Genomic DNA, 20878 nt, shown 5'->3' with positions numbered 1-20878 from the left:
AAAACTCATTTATCAAACTAGCAAATGACGCAATGAACTACGCTTGTCCATGATTCAATCAAGATTGATTTGCACTTTTATTTCAGAACAATATTCCAACAGAATTAATATACATTACAGTTTTTTTTACTATAGAATTATGAAGCGTCTTTGTTAACCCAGGAATGGAAACCGTACACGGCAATCGAATGCATAAAAAGAGATGCTTACTTAAGATCGCAGTAGGTGTTCGAAAACCGAAGATTTTCAATTCAGTCAAGCGCGCGCTGCGCTCAGCAACGGACGTGTATCGAGTCGCGCGTTTTCGCGCCAAAACGCGTGTTACTTCTCGACTGTCAAAATACTTCGAAACACGAAAATTGTTTTTTTATTTTCTTTTATTCAAAATGGTGGTGTTTTAGATGTTTTTTTAGTTTCTAAAAGATGTCGTGTGTGTTGATGTGAAGTGTTTTTCCCAATGCATGGTTTGCTATGGCGCAGTAGAAGGCAATAGCGATAACTGTTGGTAAGTTAAAGCGATTCAGTGCTTATGTTAATATGACTCGTAATTAAGATAGCGTGACCTGCATACCTCTGCCTACCCTCTTTTGAAAACATTACTTATTTACTTATCTCACTTAATAGCATTTTGTATTATGATCATTATTTGAAACCGACTTCTTAATAGGACCTAATGATGTCGGCATTTAAAATATTTTGACTGGCTTTTTATGCTGAAGTATTCAGCTTCGAGTCTTGAGAAATAACTGAAAGACTTAACTTAATTTCGTCTCTGATAGATTATTTTTTTGAGATAAATCCAAAATTTTATTATTCACCTTAAATTTTCCATTTTACTTACACCTTCGATGAATTAAACATGGCCGTTATTGTAATTTACATTGTATTACGAAAAAAAACTCATTTTATTATGATCATATCGTAAATTCAATTTCGTATTCTTTTGTACGAAAACACTACGAATGTGATAGACGTTTATTAAGCAATTAAATTCCGGTAATTCTAATCAAGGTTCAACGTGAAAATTAGTTTTAACTAAATATCTAGTCAGTCTATTAAAACGTCAAAATATTTCTGAAACCTGTACCTACGTGTATTTAAACAAATTATCCCGATAATTAAAAATAATTATAATCAATTTTATCATTATCCACATTATAGTATGGCCAGTACGTTATGTAATACTGGGAGTCTGAAATATAACTATAAAAAGATAAATACCAAATTAAATAAATATAAATAAATAAACCTTATATTATTTATTAGTGTACAGTACATATAATTCAAACCTTATATAGAATGCCACAATAAAAAAAAACAATAAGGTATATCCCAAAGCCTGTTTCGGTCATGCGTTCAACAGTTAATTTTATTTCACAAAATTGATTTCCTATTCACAACAATGCTCAATATTGTTTACTGAATAGAAAATCTTTGTCAATTTAATGAAATTTGTGGGAACAAACGACAGCTATTTCACGTTAAATTAAAAATAATTTACAGCATCGGTTCATACAGTCCGAAATTCTGAGGTAACAGGCATAAAAAATGCAAGCCTCCTCTTTTTTAAGTCTAGTTCTAGTTTAAGAGTAATAACCACTCACATCATCATCATCATCATCATCATCATTCCCCTGCCCTTATCCCAATTATTTTATTTGGGGTCGGCGCAACATGTCATCTTCTTCAATAACTTCCTATCGGCCGTCATCTCACAAGCAACACTCTTTACAGCCATATCCATCCATCATTTCTTTGGTCGCCCTCTTCCCCTATATCACATCTAAAGTAACAATTTCCAAAGTCCAAATCTCAGCCAATCTTACGAGGTATAAACCGGCAAACAACATCTGCCGATTTTAACGAGAATGTATCGAACTGGACTATAAATAATTGTAAATAGTTTGTTTGCGTGATCGAGACAGCGTTATGGAATTGTTACAACATTTTAAACATTAAACACGTTTCCACAGCTTCCTAGATTCTAAACTAGATTTTTATTTAATTGGTTTCTTTAAATTGCTGTGAGATAAGCTGAGCTATTGTGATATATTCCGTTTTAGTTTTTTCACTGTCTATCTTAGAATTACAGGTTAAATTCTCTATTTTTGAGTATCGTTCAACTCTCTAAGAGTTTTTGAGTAAAGAAAGGCATAATTTGGCAACTGCCCCACTAAGGAATTTAATCCTTGGGGGGTTTCACAAACATACAATTCACATGCACAAAGACACCCAGACTCGGAACAAGTTTTCGTTGATCACACATACGCTTGTCCTACATGAGGATCGGACCCGCGACACGACGCGTGGTGAGTTAGGCGTGATGACCTCAACCACTCGGCTATCAGTCAATTTGGATACCAACTCACGTGAGACTGATTGAAGGGTGAATACCACTTCAAAAGCTAACAGCTAAACTCTGACACCACGTAATACATCAACCATATGAAGTCTAAAGAAGAATAACTAGCTTAAGTTTTTGTCTATTATAATAATATTGGAATGTGTCACAATCGGGCAAAGGCCACTCTTCTTTTACCGGCCTCTCTCATAAGGTTTGAGAACGAATCTATGTCTTCCCACCATCACCGCCTCTGGATCTGCCTCGCTGACATCCTCCTTGGAAACAACTAAAACCCAAGCTTAAAAAACATGAATACAACGACCTCCAAACACCATACTTGGTATCAAAACATGTCCTGTTTATGGGTCCAAGGCAAGCACAAAAAACAGCACATAGCAAGTGCTAATTAACACATCTCGTACAAGATTATCACTCGCCTCGTTTACAAAGGGCTTATAAGCAGGCACTTAGCATACACGTGTTACTGTGTAAACATACGTGGAGATACATATATAGTAGATATATAACATACTAGCTATCGCGCGCGACTTCATCCGCGCGGTTATGAAGGTACAAGGCAATATTTTTAACAATCGGTGAAATAGTTTTCGTCTATCAAAGAATGAAATAATTTTTCAAATCGGATCAGTAGTTCTCGAGATTTACGCGTTCAAGTAAACAAACGAACAAATTAACTTTTCAGCTTTATAATATTAGTATAGATACAAAGATTGTATAGCTGTTGATCTGAATCACGTGGCAGTAGAGGTGAGACAGGTCGAACGAAGTCTAATGCGTCGTTATTAAAAATCTCTGTCAATATTATGTTCTCTTGTACGTATCCGAAGTAGATACACCGTAAACTATTCAACATTTTTCTGCGTACGTGGTACTTGGTTGTTACACTAATACTATTATAAATTATGTGTATATTTGTTGTCTTATTACGCGAAAACGGGAGGATCGATTATGATGAAATTTGGTATGGATGTAGCATCGTAGATTAACACGAAGGCTATGTTATCTGACTTCAGTGAAGGATAATGTATTTGCTATTTGATGTTGTATTTTCAAAAAATACATGGCTCTGACTAAGCATTGTCGCTTGCCTCCAAATTTGCGGTTGATTTAAATAACAATACTTCTAGCCATATTCTACATACCTGCAAATACAACCATACCCATGCGTCCTCCCTGTTTTCAGGTCTTCTTTAGCTATACCTAGATTAATATTCATAAGTACTTATAATAGATATAATCTTGGAAAATTCCAAGGAAAATACCGGCCTACATTTATTAAACAGACCATTGGCATGTAATTCCTCACCTATAGTAACCTACACACATCTTAGCACCAGTAGGTATACAACTGACATATGTAAAGGTATTCATGATGAACGTCACGTTAATTTGATTTGTCATTCCCATATCTGTGAGCAATTCTTTCAGCGTTGATGATTGTAGAAGTATCACTTCTTTAATATTGAAAATACACTGCTGCATTACAAAAACATTTTACCGACTTTCAGCCAAAACCTATTTAATGGTCTCAACTCCACGTCAGACAATAAAATAGCCAGATTAAAAGTTGAGTACAGCTGCTATCTAATAGAGCATACAAGCCACTTGATTGAATGTTCTTTGATTTAATATTTTACGTACTGAACATTTCATTGAGCCTTTCAGCAAAGCGGGTGATGCGAAAAACTGAACAGAGCGCCGATCATTCGGTCACACGTGCACTTTTTGGTAGTTTGATCCTTGTAACGCGGTGGTTGCTAAAAATGTTCTAGTGACATGCTGAAAGTCACCCAGACTTAGGACAAACATTCGTGAATCACACAAATTTTGTCCTATGCGGGGATCGAAACCGTGACACATCGCACTCTGTAACTTTGGTATAGTGACCCCAACATCTCGGATAGCTATCAATCATGCAGTCTTCTTAAATATTAAATTGTAAGACAGTCAGGTGAATTGTGGTCACAGTGATTATGGAGACCACGCGAAGTGACCACAGTTTCTAAGGCATTAGGTTCTACATCTTAATCTTACATGTGGTCGTAGATAGTCTGTGGTTTCAGGCAGACTACTTTTACCAGACTGCGATGTGACAGTTTATGATCGAAAGTCAACAATTTTATTTGAATACTGAAAACATTGCAGTAGAATCTCTGAGAATACGTAGAGAACTAGAAATTTTGGAGAATACTTTTTTCAGCAGATAACGAATTGTTCTTAGAACGTAAACGCTTACAGTAAACCTTAAGATAATGTGAGTTCAATGATATCAAAAGGAACGAAATTCATTTCAACACTCATTCATTTCATTTTTTTAAATAATGGGAAATTCAACTTTTCAAAGAAAATATTGTCATCACAATTGCAACATCCCAAACTTCTTTAACGACCTATCCTGATTTCATGGGAATCGTTGCAAAAGTAATTTACTTATCCAATATTTTCTGCTTGCAATCATTCATAAACACCAGATTAATACTAAATATGCAAATATCCTGATAATTATACCTACGTCAATGTAAAACTGAAAAACAAAAGTTAACAAGCCTCTTATCTTCCTGCGCAAATAGAAATGAAAAACAATTGCACCGCGACCAAGCAACGTCGGCACATAACTTGGGAAAAACGTTCACTAATAATGTTTCATACACTGTGGTGTCGTATTTTGTCAATATCGTGTAAAATTTTAGAAAGTTTCAGTAAAGCAATAAAACTTGATTATTAAGAACCTGTTTTCTTAAGTAAGATAAACAGTTTTCTATTTAATTGAGGAATATTCTAAGGAACTTCGTTAAGGCAAAGTCAACTTTTTTTTGGCTATAAAAGCGACTACCGCTTCAAGCGTTTCGATGATGTGTCGCAGATTCGATCCCCGCGTAGTACAAGTACTTGTGTGATCCACTAATGCTTATTCTGAGTCTGGGTGTCTTTGTGGATATAACTTAAATGTTTGTAAAAACCCCCGCGATATAAGGATTAATTTCTTCAATACTAAACAAACCTCCAAAATAAAAACAGAAACAAATAAGTTTTTTCAATCGCCCTTCATTTGACTGTAGCAATAACACAATCATTTAGCCTGGCGGCAAATCAAATCAAAACTCTTTAAATTAAATGTGTAGTTAACGTTCGTTAAGTAAAACAATTATAGTGATATTAAACAATGCTTAGAGCCGTAGAACCGGCTGACCTTGGCATAGAGACTTGTACCACTTGGCGAACATGCAGACGACATACCAGAGATAGATGACAAAAGTTCTACTACAATCAGGCTGCTTCTTTAGGCGAAAACTGATTAGTCTGTCAGACAAATTAAAAAATTTCGTATTTTTTTCTTTGATCTCGTAAACAAAAATGAATTGATTTAAAATTTCGTGTGACGTCACTTACCAGTACGCTTTTTAACAGCAAGTGATATTACTAGAGCCTACTATACATTTTATCATCTTAAGGGCTTTTAATCTTAACTTTTGAACTTTTTAATAATAAAATGTAAAATAACTATTTCATATTTTTGGGAAATCTATCTGATCGACTTAACAGTTTTGATTTAGCAAATGCTATGAATAATGCTACGAACCATCATTTTATCGTTCTGTCTTATACACCATCGCGTACGCCTACTAAGCATTACATCTTACATCTAAAGGACATCAAAGTTTTTTAAGCGATCAGTACATACATAATAAAACTAACCTTCTGATCTTTTTGTTTATTAAATAAATTAGCAATGTATTTACGTTGTTATAATGACTTAAAGATGTTATTCAACGTTTTAAGACGTCGTACGTTGGTCAGTCATAGTTGATTATTATAATCTGATTGTAGTCTAACTAACGTTGTATAACCGTCAATCAAAATTCAAACAAAAAGTTAATTAAGTCATTAAATTATAATTTTATTCTTTAAGATTTTTCTAAGAATAGAAAATAATATTATGTAGGTAGTAGGTTGAATTAATGATTTTAAATGGATATTTCATGTGTTTATATTGCCTTCTTTATAAAGGGTATATTTTTTGTTATATTTGAATTGTTGCAAATAGTTTAAATTATGTTATCCAGACAAAAAATTGTTTATTACTGGTTTTTCTACTTAACAAAAAACGAATGACGTTTTGTTATCGATTTATGCGATGTAGGTATGTGTAAATTCATGAAAAGAATTAATTATTATCTTAAAGGCATACGTTTAAAAACATACAAATTACAAGTATTTTAGTACTAAGGTGCTTATAGAAGAGCTTTAAATTATTTATTTGTGAAATTCGTTATTTAAATGTTTAGGATAATATTACATTCTCTGTGCCTACGTGCAATGACTCTCGATAATTCAGTGGGTAGATAATGAAATGAAATAATTTATTCTGCAAATAGGATAAAGGCATCATCATCATCATCATCATCATCTTTTGTTTCTGAGCTCGCTGGATTCGACAATCCAATCAAACAACCTTGTGAAATGATGTCGAATAAACTCGGAGGTCTGAAAACCAAACAATTATTAGAATACAAGTAGCTGTTCAGAATATAGACATAATAAATACGGCGTGCCACAAGGAAGTGTGCTTGGCCCAGTATTATTCCTTATATACATAAATGACATTACAGAAATAACCAAACACAAATGCATCCTCTTTGCTGATGACATATCTATTGTAGTAGCAACTGATAAAAAACAAAATACCATTACAGATCATGAGCGTGAAATTAATAATACTATCAATAAATTAATACATTGGCTTGACGTTAACCGTTTAAAAATAAACCTAAACAAATCCGTCTATATCCAATTCAATAATACAAATAATAATAAAAATAACATTAAACTTAATATAAATAAACTCAATGAGGTAACGCATACAAAGTTCTTAGGTATAATAATAGATAAAGATATTAATTGGAAATTACATGTAGATAATATTAGCACTAAAATTAATAAATTCGTATACGCACTCAAGCAAGTTAAAAATGTTACCAATATGAAGACTGCCTTTATATCATATCACGCCTATGTTGAATCGATATTACGATACGGTGTTATAATGTGGGGCAATAGCACCGACATGACCAGAGCATTCATTGCTCAAAAAAAGTGCATACGATCAATTTGTGGACTAAAACCCGACATGTCGACCACTGTTTAAAAGACTTGGCTTGTTACCGCTCCCGTGTATCTACATTTACGAAATATGCGTATTCGTAGTTAAGCATATACAGCTGTTTAAAACTGCAAATGAAATATGTCCACGCAACAGACGAGATCCTTTTAGATTAGCACAGAGTGATCTACCAAGACTGACCAAATATAATAAAAATTGTCTTGCAACATGTGTGCGGATATATAACAAGATGCCAAGTAAATTCAAAGTATTAAATATAAGATTATTAAAGATTGCATTATATAAATGGTTAAGTGATTGTAATTTTTATAGTTTAAAAGAATTTATGGATTACAAATGTTAATGTATAAATAGTTTAGTTTCCTAAAAAATTTGCGTGCTATGTTCATCTTAGCTAAACATGCTTGTACCTACTATATACCTATTTAACACCTTTGTATACCATGTTTAATGCAAATAAACGATTTATTATTATTATTATTATTATTACAAGTAGATCATTAGATTATACAAGAATATAATCTAATGATGTACATTTTCTCGACTGGGCTTTGGTATAAAGTAAGCATATATATCAGAATTTCTTGACTAGTTTCGGAACCAACTAGAGTCCTTAATCATAGTTGTTGTTTAATTCGACTCACGAAAAAAAGCGCCATCTTTCTATGTTTTGGCCGCGTTGCATCTTTCTATTATAAAAAGGTGTGTTTAAAACTAGCCAAAGCCCCTCGTATAACACAGATGTTCACCGTAATCGCTCACTCGATTGATTTGTAAACACAATACGTTGCATCCGGCACGACGCCATTGTTTCCAAAGCCTGCACGCTTCCTTACAAACCTTATCCTAACTTAATAGCGCTTGATTAAAGATAAATAAACTTTATTACACCTGTGGAAAGACTGACCAAAGAGGAAGATAATAACGGGAGCTAACAACGGTTGGTACACAATTTTTTAAATATTATGCATGGAATTATCTATACATATAATAAAATTGTAGAAAAGTGCTGTCTGTACATTGAAAAAAAAAAATAGCAGTGGTTATTGTTATGTCGATGTCGAACCCAAAAATGTAGACTATTACTAGACTTATACAAGTATTAATTTACTAAATATAATTTGCAAAACGTCAAAAAAATTATCTTCATTCATGTCAAAGTCAAAAGTAATATTTTTTTATAGTAATACTAATAAAGTCATAGGTTTAAGACCTCTTAACCCAAAAAGGGTACCTCAATTTTATGGTGTATTAATAAGCACCAAGATTTGAGAACGAAAGCTAGTAAGCAAACACACAATAATTGTTTTAAAATATTACGACTGTATCTAAGAACAGCCTTCAGCTGGGTCAACTCAACTCGCTGAATCCTATTAAAGCGAGAATTATCGTTGTGCGACCGAGACGCAACTATGCTAGGTAGTGCTTCATCTCCCTCCCACATCGCCAACAATCCTTCTTCAAGTTCAAAATACAGGTGCAGCGAGACTATACACGTTTGTCACCGTTTTCTCCAGCACAACCCATTGACCCCACGATTCATACAATTTTCACTACAGTGAAGACCACTGTTGTCTGGGCTATAAATTTCTCTAATTAATGTAATTTATTAATTTTATTATGATATTTTATTGGCGTACTTAAAGCAGTAATATGACTTATGGAATGTGAAATGTACTTTCTCAGCAATAAAGTATGTCTGACTGCTGTGTCCAAATAGAAAATATCTTCTTAGCAATCGCAAAATAATTACTATATTTAATGGATCTTAATTAATACACCCTTTCTATATTAAAATAATTAATTAAATTACTCATTTAAGAAAACGATGCTTAAAATATTTGTTGTATATTTAGTTGCTTCCAATAAAACCATTTTCAAAATCATGTGTGACAATCGATAATTTGATATAATAATATTTTAATTATTTTATTCAAAATGTACCTATAAAGATGGGCTTTGCAAAAGAAAATAATATCAAACATGATGAGAAAAAAATTAAACAAAAATATAAAAAGAAAATTAAAGTCAAAAATATAAATTTATTTTCACCAACAAAGCAATTCATAAAATTAATATTACATAACACAACAATGGAAGTTACGTAAGCGAATACAAATGTACGATAACTTACAATAGATGGAAACTGTTGACCGAGATTGTTGCAGATACGCTCCGATACTAGATCACATAGTTATGTAACAACACCCTCTTATTGTGCATTGTAGGGCAACACTTCTCATAGAAGTCGGCCATTTAATTAAAATTGTAGATTCGTAATACACTGTGGCACAATATTATGGCAAGACATAGCTGATAAACCTTTTAATTTGTTGTATTCTGGGCCTAGATACTTTACTTAGCATTAAAACAAATGCACAATTCAAACGCGTAACTCCGTTATCGACGGAATACAAAAAAAAAAAGAAAATAATAGTTTAAGCAAAACGAGTACATACGATTAGACAACTTTATATAAAGGAGTGACAATTATTTTTGCCAATTTGACGTGTTTAAGCGGATCAGGTCTCTCAGGTTAGAGGGCAAAATAATGTAACTTGACTCATGCCTCCGCCAATCAATGATCCAATGATACGTATGTACACTATTTTTCTAAAGTTCCAACTTTTCTTACCTTAAATATTTGGACTTGAGTAAGAACGTTTGCCAAGGTAACAGTTGTGCGGTTTGCAAAGAACAAAAAAATCGTATAAGTTACAAAACATAAATTATCACAAACGTGACCGTGTTTGGTGCAATACTTTCGGTATACAATAGGTATAACAATATTTATTTTAGGAATCGTCAAAGTTTCATCGAAGTACCTACCTATAAATAATACGTGCTTAGATCTTTCAATGGTACTTCTGGATAATAAACCTTAGGACACTTATATTTTTTTTGCCTTTTATTGGTAAAACAATGTCTTAAATCAGTTTAGTTCTTCCTGAGAATACCACGTCACAAACATACAAACATTTTCATGTCATTTGTATGGATAAAAACATTCATATTATTACTACGTTCTAGAACAACTGATTATTAAAATTACCTAACAGCTTCTCAGACAATGTTTATTAATAACTTTGAGGTTACTTTACAAACTGGATAATAGGACACCCAATCGAAAGCGTAAACAATAGAAAATTAAATTCTAATCGAATCATTTACTACTCATTATTATAATCATCTTAATGGCTCCGTAACCTAGATAGGCTTTGATCGATGACTGGAAAATTAAGGCATTTTAAGGCTACGTGTGGCCATGACACCGGGAGCCTACCATCACCGTTTAAAGCAAATCTATTGTCGTTGCTGATATCAGTCCGCGTCGAGTGTATACATTCCAGTGGTGGCCTTATTTCAGAAGGTAGTTGTCGGCCGTAGCATCCCTTCAAATACGACAAAACTTAGGGAAAAAACTATGATATAAATACTGTTTAGAATCGTGTTAGATGGGACATCGATGCGGGCTGCTCTCAAAGTGAGGGGAATTACTTACACAACGTCGAAAGCTGGGTAAAACTGGATTGAGATTAAATGAAAAAAAAATGTCGATTTGGGACTGTAAAGGGTAACAAAAATACTTTTTTTCTCTTAACTTTTCTTAAAGCGAATTTGTAAACAATCGCAATCACTGGCCAGAGTCAGAGTCATTACTTCTTACTGTCTCTCACTCATCATTATATTATTAATTAATATATCTTTCAACTGCTAAACATGGCAACTCCGCAACATGACAAATGACGTCACACATCCTTGAACTATCAGGTGCTATCAACATCTGAAAAAAACTCATAAGTAGGAAGGTAAAAACTATGAACGATGCCGATGCTCGCTCGGTCGCGGATGTGATCCACAGTTTTTGTTCATCATTTGAACACAATTTAAAAGTTTCAACCACGTTCTTTGTATTAACGAACTTCAAGATGGCTCCATACATATTTAAGTGGCATTTTACTGATTATTTTGTTGAATTAGCATATTTTTATTATTTTGCAAGACGTTTTTATTGAGCTGTCTTGTTATTGTTATTAAAGTTTAATTTTAATGAGATTTTTTGTGTTGACACGGCATTTGTTTGCCAAGTACTAAAATACGTGGTTAGGGTTTTTAATCGTTATTTTTTCTTTGTTTCTGTTTAATTACTTTATATTGCAAATTCAAGACTTACTCTTCATAATTGCTTTTTATTAAACAGTTTTGAGAAATAAGTGTTATTTCTCATTAGGCGACTGTCCAAAATACTGTCACAACGTTATAATGTTGCCAAAGTCATATGTGTAAAGTATCTCCAAATAATAACTAAAATACTTCCAATAAATAAGAATGCTTTAAAAAAAAGCTGCAAAATATAATAAAACACGTTTGTAATTTGTTCCTCAAAATCAAATATCAACGCAAGTTATCGCGCACCTTAATTAAGTTGTTAGACAAACCGTCGGCCATACAACTAATTTGGTAAAACTCGCTCCAGTTAACACAACTTCCAAACTCCGCAATCTTTATCTGAGGTACTAATAAAAAGGTAAGTACCATTTGAATTTGTAATGTCGAAGCGAGATAGCGCTATACACTTCGTAGAGCGGCCTCTCTCTCCCACAATATAAACTTACTTTAAGGTTAATGCTGTCGTGGTTAGGGGTGTTTACGTGCAAAAAGAAATGATCTTGGAAAGTTACCCGGGAAATTGTAAACAGTCGACCGTATCTCCTAATTTGAGAATTTTGTTACAAATAACGAGTAGATTGTGTATAGAAATGTCCCAGTAGTAAACTACTGATTTTTGTACTGTCTTAGCGTTTTATGATATAAGAGAGATCTGTTTGGTTTTACTTAACAATAAAAAATACGTCCTATGTCTGGGCACAGGCCTCTTCCCGTGTAGGGAAAGTTTTGAGCATTAATCACCACGTTAGCTCACTGCGGGTTGGCGATTTCAGACTGAAATATTCGGAATCCAGGTTTCCTCAAGATGTTTTCCTTCAACGTTTGTCAGTGGTGTCTTAGAAAGTGAAAATACATATTATAACTCTGTCTTGTATAAAAAGCGCATTGGGAAATGCCTGCGTTGGGAACGAACCTACATCTTATTAAAACAGTTTTACTTCTTTTATTCAAAGAGTGTACAGTATGTGTTTTTTTGTTTCAGTTATTTTTTAATAAAAACTCTCCAAAGGTAACTAAAATACTGAACACTTTGTCATTATATTTCTGATAGAGGCACTCCTCTTATATCAGGGCAAAGCTCAAGGGTTCTGCGTAACACCTTTATAATTATTATCACAGTAAATATTAATTTATTTACATAGATTTAATTATGTGTGCCAATGGTCAAAGGTCGAAGGATGTTCATTTGCATAACTCTTACCACGTGAAGCGAAGTAAGTAAATATAGTGACGTCTTCACATTTAATAAGTTAGCATGTGAATTAATCACTTGGACTTTTTAATCTCTTCATGAGTCCTTTTATCACGAATCTTTTTTTATCTTAACGGTCATCTTGTAAAAGTTCCAATACTCAATCATAAAATCACTGTGTACTGAATAACATTATAGGTTTTTCATGTACTATAAAATTGTATGCATGTCGAAAATAGGGTAATAATACATAACAATAAAATCTTGTTGTAGAATTAACACGCATCAAAATTTGTTGTGTAACTGTGTTTGAATCCTAACTACAGGCAGAAACCACATTTGCTATATTTTTTTTCCCATTATCATCGGCCTAGCCTTTGCCCAACTATGTTGGGGTCGGCCAGTCTAACCGGTTTCGACTAAGTACTGCCTATCTGACCTCCTCAACCCAGTTACCTGGGCAACACGATACCCCATAGTTAGACTAGTTCTGACTACCTGTAACGACTGTCAAAGATGTATGAATAACAGCCGGGACCTACAAGTTAACGTGCCTTCCGAAACACGGACTTTTTATCTGCCATAAACTTCTTATTCCCTTTAAAGTAGTCACGCGACACTATATTTTCCCCATAACCAAGTTCTGTTGTCAACATGGCGTGTGCTTGACAAGGCCGCCATGATTGGACGCGGCCGAGCGTGACAGCCCCGACTTATTATTGTCATAAAGTCATATGATGTACGCAGTCAGTTGTTTCGAACTTTGAACTTCATTCAATCTTGAACGTGTGAAGATATTTGGACAGGTTTGGGCTGAAATATTGCAAGGTTATGTGATCAGTACTTAAGTTTGATAAAGCTATTTTTAGATTAGATTGTAGTGTAGGGGATTCACAAAACTGCTCATGCACTACCGATTTGCCGATAAAATATTCATTCGAAAATTGCAGATGACTGATTGGATATTCTTCTGATTATCAAGAGAGCTAAAGATCTTTACGTAAATTTTATTGGGTAAATACTAACAAAAATCGTATCTACCAACATAACAGACTTGAATACTATGTAAAAAGTCAGCTGTTCCATAAAATGTAAGAAAATGCACTTATTAGTACCTAAAACAAAACGAGGGCTGTGCTCAAAGTATGGACCTTGAGCACAGCCTTCATATTTGTGCCCAATCAATAACTTTCAAAAGTAGACATCCCCTAAGAAGATCAAATAATTACGCAAGTTTAACTAATTATATACACAGTAGAGGTCTCTGTTTTAACTCTACAACATTTTCGAAGGAGGTTCGTCGCGTCTCGCCGCTTCACGGTTGGTCTGCGACCTTACTGTGACCTTGGCGGGTCAGTGCCGATTCAGCCACGGTACGTAACACCGAGTACTTTCCTGAAGACGTTCTTCTGAGGGTTATACAATGAGGTAACTAGGTATTTACATTAAAAATAGGTAGGGTAAAGGGCATCAGTTTTCTCGGCTCAAGTTTTGTTATTGTAAAAAAGAGACGGCTTCATGAAAGGCGTGTCTCTTCCGCATTCTATTTAACATGGTGTTAAGTATCTAAAGCAGCCATTGTTTTCAACTTTTAAAAAGTAACAGTTTCTCAATTGGTCTTTTTTGTGTTACATCAAAGCTTCGTACTGACTTAACCGATATTGTTGATTTTTTTTTTCATTTAAGGTGATAGAGCTATCGTTAAATCCGATTAAAATTTCATCAAGTTTTGCTCAGTAGTTCTTATTTGAGGTTTTTTGTCTGTTTTTGTTGATAAATAAAAAAAAAAATTGAAACAACTTTCAAGATTTTGTTACTACTAATTGTTATGAAGACATCTACAAGGGTTCAAACAAAAAACCTTTAAGCTAGTTTGAAGGCACGTGTACTCAGAGATTTCAGTCAAAGGTATCAAAAGGTACTTAAAAGACGTCTTGTTTGAGCCTCAGTTGAAAAGTTTCCAATAACCAGACAGATCAGCTCGGCGACTAACAACAGTTATAAACCGTCTATTATGGGAAGCGATGCATTGTGTGTGTGGAAAGCTGTTGACATTAGCACCGACTTTCATTGTCAGCTGAACATGCTGATGTTTTCCACAAAGAGTAAACAGCCAGTGAATTGGAACCCCGATATTGATACTTCAGTTATCGATTTTTGTTCGGAGTATCGATAATTTTATCGATTAAACGTTAAAACATAATTTTTGCCAGCAAAAATACTTGATATAGTTTTTGTTTCGAAAATTTGTCTGTTACCATACTCTTGAAATTTGAGAAGGTTCTCTAAGACCGTTAATCTACAAGTATAATAAAGTATAGGGTAAAACAAAAGTAAAATAAAAATCAGCCGTTAAAAAAAACAAAACACAACCTCCTGAGGTTCTCCACAAAAAAATCCATACACAAATTTGTAAGGAAACGAGTAATTTCCAAAGAAACTAAAGTACAATCCACATACTACAAGCAATTTTACCAACCGTCTTATGATTGAAGACATAAGGTCCATTTTCGTATGTATTGATTTAATTCGGTTCTGTAGATGTTCAAGCAAGTCCTATAAAACAAGAGGTGTATAAGGGGACACAGAATGTACAGGAAGTCGTGCGTGTGTGTGTGTCTGTGTGCGTGTATGTCGCGATGCGTCATGCACGATCAAGTGTCGTGAGGGCTGTCACGTGCGAGGTTTTTTGATTTGTTTTTGTTGAAGATAGACGACGTGCGAATCGAAATTGTGTTCTCATGGTTGGGGATTGTGGATCTTATAAGTTTAAGCCTGTGCATTTTTTTCAAATAAAAATCTCCTGTATAGCTTTATAGTATCTGCGATTTCTTTACCTATGAAGTAAGATCGCCAAAAAATAGGAACAAGGCAAGAACAAGACAACACATTTTTGTGTTGACGGTGAGAAATAGCCCACTTACATATTAGAAAAATCATTTTTCACCTTAGTTTCGATTTTTAATATAGATACTAACTAATAAAACGATAGTCACAATAATTTATAATTTATTCTTAAACATAAAAATAAATGAAACCAATAACTTAAACGTACCAACCCTAACGAAACGTCACACTCCACTTGCGCATGCACAAATTGATCGCTTATATCTCTATCCTTGTCTTCCCTGCGAGTTATCCGTATCGCCGTCCCTTTCGCACCTAACTGTGGCCTGCATACAGTTAGCCGAGACCGTGATGGATGTTCGTGATTCTCGGTTTAAACGCCTTTTGGGGATGATTAGAAACAACAGTCCGCCATTAAATATGTTATGGGAGAGGTTTCGGTATCATAACGTGCTTACATGCAATTTAAGGTCACCCATAACAATAAAAATAAAACTTCAAAGAGTTATTTAAACCTATTCGAATAAAAGTTTGTATTCTAAAACTAAATGAGTCTCAAAATATTTTTTGTTTTTTTTATCTGGCTGCTATGTTTTTAGGTCTGTGATACTTGACAAACTTAATAATAAAACATTCTGTCAAATTGAGAACCTCTTTTTCTCAGAGTCGCTTAAAACGACGGCGGATTTAAATACGTAATTCTTATTAAATTTTAATCTCAGTCAGTTCGACTCGCGATCCCGCCGCGTCTGCTCATGATAAAGGACTCCGGTTGGGTCCGAAACTAGTCGGGAAGTCCCGATAAATACGCGTGAGTAAACCTACTATAAAAATACTTAAGATTTGAAATTGAATATCGCATTCCCTGATTGTTACTACGGAGATACCACTTCATTTCCAAGTACCATAATGGAATGAAAGTATCATGTGATGGTGTCAATATGACCAGACATGACACTTATGGTTGCTCCTTATAATGGGCCATTGTGGCTCGTGCGGGCAATGGACATTCTTGGGGTTATGGTTACTTATGGTTTTAGTGTCTAAAGGCCTCATTTTAAATGTAGGGTTCAGACATAAGTGGTGTTTTGTTTTGTTAGGTTGGCAACTGTATGATCGTGTAGTTATGTAACCTCCTTTTACCTATTTAAGTTGATCAATATTTGTAAAGACGCATTGAGAAGGTAATTTATTTTTCCTTTTACCTTTTTCCTATTATCGAAATAAATTTGTATCTTTTGCTGTGACTCGTGTGTCAAAAAGTCAGAATGAAGTGAAGTAAATTAAAATGTCTGATCATTTTTATTGATTAAAAACATACGTCTGACGTACGCTAAGTTGTCAACCTTTACCAACTCACAAAAAAAGTCCTCTCAAACTACTTACCGATCGGATCTTAACTCAAGTCGATTTCACGACAAATTATCTTGTACGATGAGGAAGAAAAAAACCTGATTGTAAAACAATTATAAAAGCGCGGTAATCGGCGATCTACCGCGGAATGACAATCAGTTAATAATATGAGGCATACAACTACGTCAGCACGTGCGCTCTCTGGTAATTTATGAGCGATGTGACACGTGCTCAGTCGAGCAGTAGCAGCTACTGGCTTAACACAAACTGGTACTTATGAATGATAAAAACGTCCATTGAGATTTGGACTCCTAAAGGCAGGCAATGACAGCAATAAGTTTTATAAGTGAAAGTTTTGTAGATGGTTTGTAATACAGTCGCACTTAAACGTATAGGTGGTAAGTTCGAACTTCGGCTCGCACTGATGCCTTTCTGAATTCATGTCTAAATTATTCAGTAATGATCATTTGCTTAAAACGCCAGAGGTTTGTAGGCGATTTTAGGACTTTGACTCTAAAATACATCAACACAAAAAATAATAGCTCTAAGGATCTAAGTAGTATCAAAGCGATGCTGCTAAATTCAGCACGCAGACCTGTTCTTGCAGTCGAATAGTTTGCTGCTTCAAGCCTCGTCAATGATACTGAGATGGAATAAATGAAGACTCCAATACTGGATAATGGCAGTTAGCATTAGTCATTACTGTTTAGAGTGGATCTTGTTCACCATAATGCGATGGAATGTACAAACAGAGGCTGATCAATCAATGGGTTAACTCCTTTGGAATTCCTTACGCTGTTGTGTCTTTACGCATTGTGGCAAAGAACCGATAACAGCATTAGATCAGCAAATGTTTTAGCTTTTTTAAGAAGTTCTCATGATGTATTGAAGTTAAAGTCTTAGACACGCGAGCTGTGTTTGTCATTCTAATATTGTAATTGCCACTACAATGAAACGTAGCCGCATGCAAAAACTATGATTCGCATCTTCTTCTTGATATTGAAACTAGTCATCCATCAAAATCATCATCCTAGCTTTTTTCCTAATATGCTGGCAGCTAAGTACCAATATTTTACAAGGAGCGACTGCAAATCCTTACACCTCAATCCAGTCCTGTCCAGTCAACCTGGGCAACACGTACCAACCACTTAGTAGATATAGGCATAGATGGTAACCCTTCCACGAATCAGCCGTATCAAGCGTAGCTTAACCGATCGATTAACTTGTTCACTTGCAGCTTAGCTGCTCGTAATAGAAAAATCTTATTACGTAATCTTATGTTTCAAAATTTATGAAAGTAGACGGAATATTTCTTCATAATTGTAATTCTTAAGCCTCCTGTCTTCTATTTTAATTTTAAGAAACATAACAAATGCAAGTCGCCTACCACTGAGGGGAAACCATATCCTCCGACATTGTAAGTCTTCTCGATATTAAAAGTATCGATTCAAAACGCCGAGTGTAATCGAATAAAACGGTTCAAACGAAGCCTTGTGTCTGACATTGGACTACATTTTAATCACCAATTAGTAGATCCCTAATTACTGTAAACAGATGTAATGGAGGTCCCTAATGGGGGTAATTGAATGTTAAATGATTCGGCTGAGAATAACAATTATACAAATTATACGCAATCGTTTCTTAGGATAAATTGTAAATTGTAATCGTGTCTCAGAATCGTTTTAATGTAACCTTAAATGCCCTTAAGATGAACGAACCATGAAACTATGTATAATGCGTAGAGTTTTGTTAATCGCGGGGGCTTAGTAATAGACTTGATAATTTTAAGTCTTTGGGTACAGAAACCGTGTTCCGTGTTTCGGAAGGCACATTAAATTGTGGATCCCGGCTGTCATTCCTATATCTTTGACAGTCGTTACAGGTAGTCAGAAGATTGAAAAGTCTGACAACCAGACTAGCCAAGGGGTATCGTGTTGCCCAGGTAACTGGGTTGAGGAGGTCAGATAGGCAGTCGGTCATTGTAAAACACTGGTACTTAGCTGAAACCGGTTGGTTTGATAGCCGACCCCAACATAGTTTGGAAAAGGCTAGGCCGATGATGATGGATACAAAAACCTAAATAATATGAGTCTAAGAAAACTCTACGCATTATAGCTTCGCTATTTCTAGTCTCAGTCATGATGATCATGCCGAGGGTCTCTTAACACTGGAAATACACTTCACAAGTATCAAAGATTACATAGTTCATTATCACCTACGGAAAATATATCACGAAATTAAACAGCGAAGGACAGAGAAGGTCAAACAAGATTCTTTAAAAGGTTACAGACGGAAAATCTTAAGGAAAATGGAAAAACCATCCTTAAAGGAAACTGTCGCGGACTTTAGCTGAATGATTTAAATATTCCAAGCGTTTTATTACTACGGTTATTGCATCCTTACAGTATACTAGCTGACCCAGCAAACTTTGTTTTGCCGAATTTTTTTTTTTCTAGTTATATGTATTTTTAATGCCACATTATAAAAAAAAATTAAAACAAACAATTTCGTCCAAAAAATAAAAATATTTTTTTTAGTGTGAGCAACCCTTAACACTTAAGGGTATGAAAAATAGATGTTAGTCGATTCTCAGACCTACTGAATACGCATATAAAATTTGGTAAAAATCGGTAAAGCCGTTTCGAAGGAGTACGGTAACTAACATCGTGACACGGGAATTTTATATATTAGAAGAATAGGTATTCAAGGAATAAATAAAATATTTATAGTTGATTAGCTATAAAAAATAGTATCTACAATTAATAACGACCTTGTCTTTATCCTTGAAGCACAGGCTTTATGATCGGGTTCCTGATCTCGGTCTTGTACTCCCGACAGACTTCACTTATTTTTCAATCGATTGCAATCGATTTGATTCCTCTTTTCTTCTGGACGGGAAATCATCATATTATTATGACACCGTTTTGGGTTGACTGAAAGGGGGTGTCAGATTTTCAGTGATTAGAACCCGCCCTTGTTACTTTCTTTGCCCTTAGTGCCCACTAAAAAATGAAGGTGGTTTATACGATAAGGGTGTTGTCCCTGGAACCGTTGAATTTTACAATGATTTTAATATTATAAAGCTCAATATTTTACTTGGTAAGACGAAATAATCTCAAAAACTGTTTAAAATTGAGGAAGGGAGGTTTTTTTATTAATGTTTTCATTTTGTTGTCCTTTCTACTTTATGTGTATGTAAATTACTATAAATATGAAAACTTATTTCGAGATTGGCCATAGACTAGTTAACAGTGCGCTACAATCAAAATAACTTAGAAGGACGGTCTTAAACACAGCACAGCAAGTCAGATAGCATGTAACACGAACACAGATACTAACTACTTCATAAACGTCGACCAAACAATACGACCGTCTCTTGTCAAGCCATTAGCATATATAATAGCCGTTCAAAATTCTGGCGTTATCACGGGGTTCCAAGGTCGTGACGTCACAGATAAGGCGCAAGGCTGCATCTAGTGTGACGACCTTGGATCGCTGAAAGAAATACGTGTCTAGAATATATTTAGCTTTCGTAAAGATGGAAGGTATGGAAATGGAGTATTGTAGTTTTCTTAGATAATTTTTTTGCTTGAAGTGCGAAATTTAGGATTTACGTTTCTTTATTAAATGTCTCCTACTTAGTCATTGTATTTTTTTTTAAGTTTCTGAAGGTCTAACTAAGCTTAACTAACTGGGCTTTTAGACCTAGAAGTAAATTCACACATTATCATATTCATAACATTCTTCAAATATTCAATTTTCTATATAAAGAACTCGTAAAGCGTTTGGTCGACTCTACACGTGATCAGAAGGCTGGTCTATATTTTGC

At 34.5% G+C, this 20878-nt stretch overlaps 1 protein-coding gene across 1 annotated transcript in view; it reads left to right on the top strand.

Annotated features, from left to right (window-relative positions):
- The first annotated feature begins 253 nt into the window (after positions 1-253).
- Positions 254-20878, top strand: part of LOC113494454 (rhophilin-2) — a 103350-nt gene continuing 82725 nt past the window's right edge. Inside the window, exon 1 of the mRNA XM_026872792.1 lies at positions 254-505. The gene's annotated coding sequence lies outside the window, so the exon portion shown is untranslated. The remainder of the gene's footprint in view (positions 506-20878) is intronic.

Source organism: Trichoplusia ni, chromosome 5 (genome assembly GCF_003590095.1).
Source record: "Trichoplusia ni isolate ovarian cell line Hi5 chromosome 5, tn1, whole genome shotgun sequence".
In the NCBI taxonomy this organism is placed as follows: domain Eukaryota; kingdom Metazoa; phylum Arthropoda; class Insecta; order Lepidoptera; family Noctuidae; genus Trichoplusia; species Trichoplusia ni.
This window is presented reverse-complemented; position numbering and strand designations above follow the sequence as displayed.